General features: G+C 47.3%; 1 long non-coding RNA gene across 1 annotated transcript; it reads right to left on the bottom strand.

Annotated features, from left to right (window-relative positions):
- Positions 1–1,646: 1,646 nt before the first annotated feature.
- Positions 1,647–3,551, bottom strand: LOC120371003. The gene is made up of 3 exons (XR_005584101.1): positions 3,466–3,551; positions 2,350–2,444; positions 1,647–2,029 (listed from the first exon to the last, which is right to left on the bottom strand). It is a non-coding gene; the product is annotated as an uncharacterized LOC120371003 (long non-coding RNA).
- Between the last annotated feature and the right edge of the window lie 3,779 nt (positions 3,552–7,330).

Here is a 7,330-nt window from a genome sequence, read left to right as displayed (position 1 = left end):
AGCCAGAGACCCGCAGCCTGGGGCTGAAGCATGTAATTTAGCTTTGTGGAGCCCCTTGTGGCATTAAGCCCCAGGCAATTGCCCTGCTTCCCGCCCCCCCAACGTCGGCCCTAAACCCATCCCATGACCCCTGTGGGAGTCGCAACCCTCAGGTTGAGAAACACTGATCTAAATGAGTCGAGTACCTCCCAGAAGACCTCTATGTATGTATCCCTGGTTGAGAACCACTGTCCTAGAGTATCTTGCCATTTATACTTATGGATACTTGTTTTTTTTTTTTTTATTTAGACAGTCTTGACTCTGGCAGGCAATTTTCGCTGTTCAGTTTTAACTGACAGGCCTTACATTTACTGACAGTTGGTAACCTTTGCTGAATGTATGTGGAGCTAGTGTGGCTGTCTGTCATGTCATCTCTAGATTAGGGAAGGGCTGCAGACATGGCAAAATTGTGTGCAGTTCCACTTGGGTGGTGGAAGGAGACGTTTCAGAATTCACCCCCCCTGTTGTAACCTTTGATTTATGTAGTCCCAATTAGTACTTTAAAGATAAGGAATACAGCCAACTTGAATTCTTTATGGTTCAAGCCTACAGGGCAATTACAAACTATTTAATTTAGTGGAGGACAGTAAATATCACAATGAGAGATCAAATTAAAGATCTAATTTAAAGTAAAATAATTAATTTAGGTATACACTGCATATCATACTTACATTTTAAGATGAAATGATGCATGCAGGGGTGATTAATCCCTGGATAGGAAGAATGGGTATAATTTTTTTTCTAACAGTACCTTGATGGTGGGTGGGTGCGCCAATCTAAAAATCAGCATGCTACTTTTTCCCTAATCAATTATAATAACACCTCTTAATTAACATTACCTTTTACCATATTTATATTTCCATTATCATAATGAAAGATTTTGTAATTTTTTATTGTCTATTTAACATTAAGTATTGTCTTAATTAACATCTGCATAAACACTGAGCTAATAACTATCAGTATAGATAGTGTTTTTCAAAACATTAACATTTTATTTAAAACATTTGTAAAAACCAGTTAGGACCAAAACATGTTTACAACATGATCTAGGGTTATGCCCTAACTTATTTTTAAAATACCTTTTAATTGTTTTACTAGGCCTCTCTTGACTATTGTCAAGCCTAGTTTTAGGAAATAAATTTTTGGGGCTACTTACATTTCTTTAAGCAAGCACCATCTTTATAGATGACAATGCCTACTTTGGTGCAGCTGATCCTCAGCTCTTGCACCTGTGAGGCCCAGCTCCTGAGCCCCAGGTTGCAGAGGGATAGGAGCAGATCCACAGGCCATTCCGCACCAGGGAAAAGGATGCAAAGTGTAGCAGATACTACTACAGTCCTGAGGCTGCAGTAACTATTGTGGAGAGGCTCCGTTGCAGCTATTTGTCTTCAGGAAAGAATCCATGCCTTCCTATCCCTACAAAACCACCCTACACAAAGCCTTGACATTTGGATTTTGTGTGTATCTGGTGCTGGGAGAAAATTGGCCCGAGGTGTAGAAACATGTAAATAATCCATTAGAATTATCTGTGACATGTCGTGGGAAAAATATCACAGGGAAGTCCTTATGTTCACATTTACCTTCTCACATCCACCTTCCCCTGCAGTTGTTGTCCTCTACACAAACCCATTCTTGTTCATGCTGTTTCTCATTCCCCTCATTTACACTTTCATTTTATCCACTTCTTACTGTCTCTCTTCCTCTCTCCCATGCCCAGCCCTCTATTCCTCACCCCTTCTTTGCCCAGTTGAGCTGAGCTGTTTGTCTGGAACTCTGGTTGCTAATTGCAGATCTCTGATGTAGTAGGGAGGGGAGTGCTTGGTATATGGGTTCAGTGTGCAGGGAGGCAGGCCGGGGCCATGGAGATACAGGGCAGCAAGTACCTCCATCCTCAGGAGAAAGGGTGCTGGGCTATGTTATTAGTCTTGCTTCCTTGCTGCTAATGATAGCAGTTGCTTGTGATGATGATGTGCCCATTTCGTTTTGCTCACTGAAATACAAGAGGAAAAAAGGATCTAATGGGGATTGACAGCAACTGTGTGAAGTGCAGGAGGATGTCAGAACTGGCAGCAGGACTTGTAGCCTTCACAGCTTCAGCAGCTTAGTCTTACTCGTGGTATTGCTTTGTACACCAACCCCGCTCACAGCCTTTGGCATACAGGGTATGTTGGGAGCATGCTGTGCACAAGTGATATGCAGGGGTCTACAGGAGGCAGCTCCGAGTCAGAGTAACACTGAGGCTGCTCTGGCTTATGTCAGGCACAGTTCCATGGACCAGGGGAGCAGAGAAGTGAGGTAAGACATTTGTACCTTTCCCCTGTGGCCCTGCTCTGAGCACATCTTGTTTGGACAGAGACCGTGTCCTTTCCATGTTCTGATCTAAAGGGCCTTGTACACTGCAGGTGCTATTGGAATAAACACAGAAAATCATCAGCGTCAGCATCAAGAAGGATAAATAGGGACCAAGGTAGAGCCCTGCAGTGAGAATGGGATCCTGTGAGTCCTGCAGAACCCGCTGCCATAAAGTGGGTGTGAGTAAAATGTACTTTGTTGTGGGTGGGATTGTGTGTGTGTGTGTGTGTGGGGGGGGAAACAGACTATGGTAATTTGCAGGGAAACAAAATGCAAATTTTGCTACACCTGCTGTTTAAAAATTGACCTTATTATTGATCACTTAGTTTGAGCCTCTTTTTACAATTTATGTCAAAAACCTAGTGCTGTAAGCAAGTTTTCCATTAAAAGTTTAAGAAAACCAACAATAATCCTGACATATAACTAACTTGAATTGTAGGTTTCAAAGTTCTAAAAACAGTGTTTAAGCAATTTAAAAAATTCCAGGTTTTTAAAAAACAACATACTTTTAATAATCATTAAACAAAGTCTGCACCTTTTAAAGCAAAACCCCTGGTGTAATTTATTTTGACGTTCCCTGTGATATACACATGACAGCAGTTTGTCATAAATAGAAGTTCAGCAATGTAAAGCAAGGTTTTGTTTTTTATTAAATAAAGGTTTTTATACTTAAATGTAAGCAAAGAATATAAAAAAGCTGTGATGTCTATTATAACAAGAGTTAAAGTAATTTTTACATGGTTTAGGCAAGATTTGTTTTATTCTTTTAGTGGTAAAATTGTAACTGAATTTCCATTTCTATATGTTAACGAACCATTTGTTTTGTTTTTAGTGGCATGTGGGATCTAAGGGTTTTTTTTGGTGTGGCTGGGAGTAGGAAAAAAATGGAAGAAATAATGCAGGGGAGGGGAGGAATGGCGGGATGGGAAGTGGATTAAAAGAACAGTCCCCCACAGGGTTCAGACCAAGACTGTAAACCAAGGGAATTATTAAATCCAGGAGACAGGGATCCCACTTTCCAAAGCAGCTAGTTCGGCTATGTTTCCAAAAGTAAAAGTGCACAGCCAAACTCACCTCCCTCTTTCTTCCCCAGAATGCAAATGCAACTTCCTTCCAAATGTTCAGCAGTAGCCTGAGGCTAAAGGTGAAAAGGCAAAGTTAGCACCTAAGGTGTGATAAATGAAGGGAAGGGGTAGCTGCTCCCTTTTATGGACACTCACCCAGCCAGTAGCTATAAAATCCCTTTTAGTAGCTGTTCTCTAATTGCTCTATCTGTAAAGGCTCAAAAAGTCTCACTGCTATGCATAGGTAAAGGAAGTGAGTGGACACCTGGCCAAAAGAGACAATGGGAAGGCTGCAACTTTTTAAAATGAAGAAAAGACTTTTCTTTTATCTGTCTGTCTGTTGTTCTCCTGGGGAGAGGCGGATGGGGCAGCAGCTGTGCTATGGGAAGCTTAGGCCAGGTATGAAAAAATCATTAGTATTATATCTAGAAACTACTTATTTAAAACCCCAGATCTATAAATAGACCAGGAAATGTTTAGGAAGACACAATTAGGTTTATCCCTTTTATTTCTTTATGGCTTGTGGATTCCTCTGTGTTAACCCCAGGTGCTTTTGTTTTGCTTGTAACCTTTAATCTGTACCTCAAGAAAGCTATTCTTGGTGATTAATCTTTGTAGCTGCTCTTTTAAAATCTAGCAATAGCCTGAGTTCCCAGATGTATTTTCTTTTTCTTAAAAAATAAAATTTACTTTTTTTTTTTAAAGAATAGAATTGGATTTTTGTGTCTAACAAGGCTTGTGCATATGTTGTTTAATTAGCTGGTGGCAACAGCTGATTTCCTGTTTTTACTTTCTCAGCTCTTCCCTGGAAGGGGGGGTGTGTGTGTGAAAGGGCTTCAGGGACAATATTGACCAGCAAATTATGGGTTTTCAAATGATACTTAAGATATGCCTTGTACAAAGATTATTACAATAGGGTGTGGACACATGTACATCCTGTACCTGTGCTGTGTATTCACTGTCAGGTTTGGCCTCCCTCTCACCTGAGCAGGCAGGTCCTTTTATTCCCATGGGCTCTGCCCACCAATCCCAGTTATCAAATAGGCTGGCATTACATTACTTTTTGTTTAAAAGCATAAAAGGCAACTTGCTGTGAGGGGAGTCCTAGCTTCAACGCCAGCCTTGGCTCTTTAATCTTTATTCCCCAGAGAGCAGCTTTCCAGCTCTCTTGAGATCTGTCTTTGTAGTGTGGATTGAAAACTAACTAAACTGGGCCTTTCTCTTTTAAATGTGGCAAACATAAATGCAAGAACCCAGGTAACAGATGGATGAGTGACAGGCCCAGGTTTACAGTTGTATAGTTGTTTTATAAGCAGTTGTTTCACTAGAAGCTGTAGAGACATTTATGAGGTATATTTAATGCATCCAGTTGGTAATCTCATACATTTTCATTTTAATGCTACGTCACTATGAGAGTCTGGAACTATTTCTATGTAGTATGGAAACCAGGGAGCTGATCTTGCAAAAGCTAACAATTGTAAGTAATGCTGAATTCTGTGAGTAGACTCACTGAAGCCAAAGGGAGTACTGGGATGAGTAAGTATTACTTATGTAAGTAAGGCTGTGCAGGGTCAGGCCCCAGATTCAGCACAGCACTGGTGCAGAAGTTTTGATGCACGGGGGCTGGCAGGAGTGAATACTTTTTCCTGTGTGTATTCACAATACACTGATCCTTGGCTACACTTGCAAATTTGCAGCGCTGCAGCGCGCCAGTGTGACAGCGCTGGGAGAGCTCTCCCAGCGCTGGCGCTTTGAAGTGCAACAAGTGTAGCCAAAGCCTTTTGACATGTAATCTGTGCAGTTAAATGCCTGCAGGGTTCTTTGCTTTTTCATCTGTACCTGCTTTCTCCCCTATCTGATATACACAGTTATTGGATTTGTTTGTCTTTTACACTGAGGTTTTTGTCATCAGTATTCCCAGATACAGATCTAAATCTGCCCACTGAGTTTATTCTAATCAGTTCTTATTGCACCTGAAGATGAATGGAGTATAATGTAGATCTCTGCATAGAAGGAGAGTTAGTGACAAGTGGGTGGGTTACAAGGCCATGTAAATGCCCTAGGACTCAGGAGTTCTTCAGCACTCCTGTGGGGGTAAACTGGGCAGGGATGATGAAGCTCAGCACCTACTCAGAGGAGGCCCTCCGCAGGAGGTTGACGGGGTTGGTGCTTCGGGAGCCGGAGCTGCGGCTGGTCCTGTCGGCGTACGCCGACGATGTGCTCCTCGTGGTCCAGGACCCGGGCGACTTGGCGCGGGTGGAGGCCTGCCAAGCCGTGTACTCGGCCTCCTCCGCCCGGTCAACTGGGTCAAGAGCTCTGGCCTGGTGGTCGGGACGGGTGGCAGGCGAGCTCCCTCCCACCCGCTTCAGGCCATCCGGTGGGTCCGCTGCTCTATCTCGGCGTTTACCTTTCTGCCACGCATCCCTCTCCGCCGGAGAACTGGCAAGGTTTGCAGGGCAGGGTGGCGGAGCGGCTCCGGAAATGGACAGGACTCCTCCGGTGCCTTTCCCTCCGAGGGAGGGCACTGGTGCTCAATCAACTGGTCCTGTCCATGCTCTGGTACCGGCTCAACACCCTGGTCCCGTGTTCCTGACCGATCTCCGGAGGGTGGTGCTGGAGTTCTTTTGGCCAGGACTGCACTGGGTCCCTGCAGGGGTACTCCACCTGCCCCTGGAGGAGGGAGGGCAGGGCCTGAAGTGCCTCCGCACTCAGGTCCACGTCTTCCGCCTCCAGGCACTGCAGAGGCTCCTTTATGGTGCGGGTAGTCCGGCATGGAGAGCCCTGGCGCCGCCTTCCTGCGCCGCCGACCGGCAGCTCCTTTATCTCGAGGCCTTCCGCGAGACCTCTCTGGGCTGCCGGTCTTCTACCAGGACCTCCTCCGAACCTGGAAGCTCTTCTCTGCGACCAGGTCCGTGGCGGCCACCGAGGGGCAGACCCTGCTACACAACCCTCAGCTCCGTGTGCAGGTGGCGGAGTCCCCCGTGGTGCGCCAGAGGTTGGTCCTGGCAGATGCCACCAGGGTCGGAGACCTCCTGGACTACGACCGGGGAGACTGGCTGGATCCCCTGCGGATGGGGCTCTCCAGACCTTGTACTCCCCGGCGCGTACTACAGGAGGTGAAGGCCGCTGCTCGGGCTTACCTCGACCGGGTCCTGCGTGAGGGCACGCCCCACCCACCCCACCCCGAGCCCTCCGGACCTCTTCGCCGGGCCCCTGCCCGTGGACCCGACCGGCCCCCCCGCCCCTTCTCCGCCAGCCGGCTGCACGATCTGCAGCCGGTCCGTTTCCAAACCGCGCCAAGGAAACAACTCCGTGCTCCATACCGTTCACTTCCTCACCCTCGTGTCCCGCCCGACACCAAGTGGCGGGACCTCTGCCACCTGTGGAGGGTGAGGGCCAGCCTGTACTCCACCCTGGTCCCGAGGCCCGCCGGGATATCAGCTGGCGGCTCCTTCACGGGCCGTGAGCACGTTCACCCTGTCCCGGACACCTGCCCCTTCTGCGGCGTGAGGAGACCCTGGCGCATGTTTACCTAGAGTCGCCAGGTTGCAGCCCCTATACCGGCTCCTCACCGACATTCTGTTACGTTTCTGGCTGCACTTTTCCCCTCACCTCCTTATCCATGCACTCCTATCCGTGGCCCCACAAAGTCGCGGGACCTCCTGGTCAACCTCCTCCTCGCCCTGGCTAAAAGGCCATCCACGCGACCAGGGAGAGGAGGTTGGCCGACGGAGACTCCTGCGACTGTGGGGCCTCGTCCGCTCACGTCTCGGGCGGAGTTCCTCTGGGCGGCGTCCGCTGGCTCCCTTGACGCGAGGAGCAGTGGGCGCTGTCCTCTCTGCTCGGTGTCCCCATCAGGCTCCCTCCTTATGACC

Source organism: Mauremys reevesii, linkage group 8, assembly GCF_016161935.1.
Source record: "Mauremys reevesii isolate NIE-2019 linkage group 8, ASM1616193v1, whole genome shotgun sequence".
NCBI lineage: Eukaryota > Metazoa > Chordata > Testudines > Geoemydidae > Mauremys > Mauremys reevesii.
Note: the sequence above shows the minus strand (reverse complement) of the source record. Positions and strands in the feature narration are given on the sequence as shown.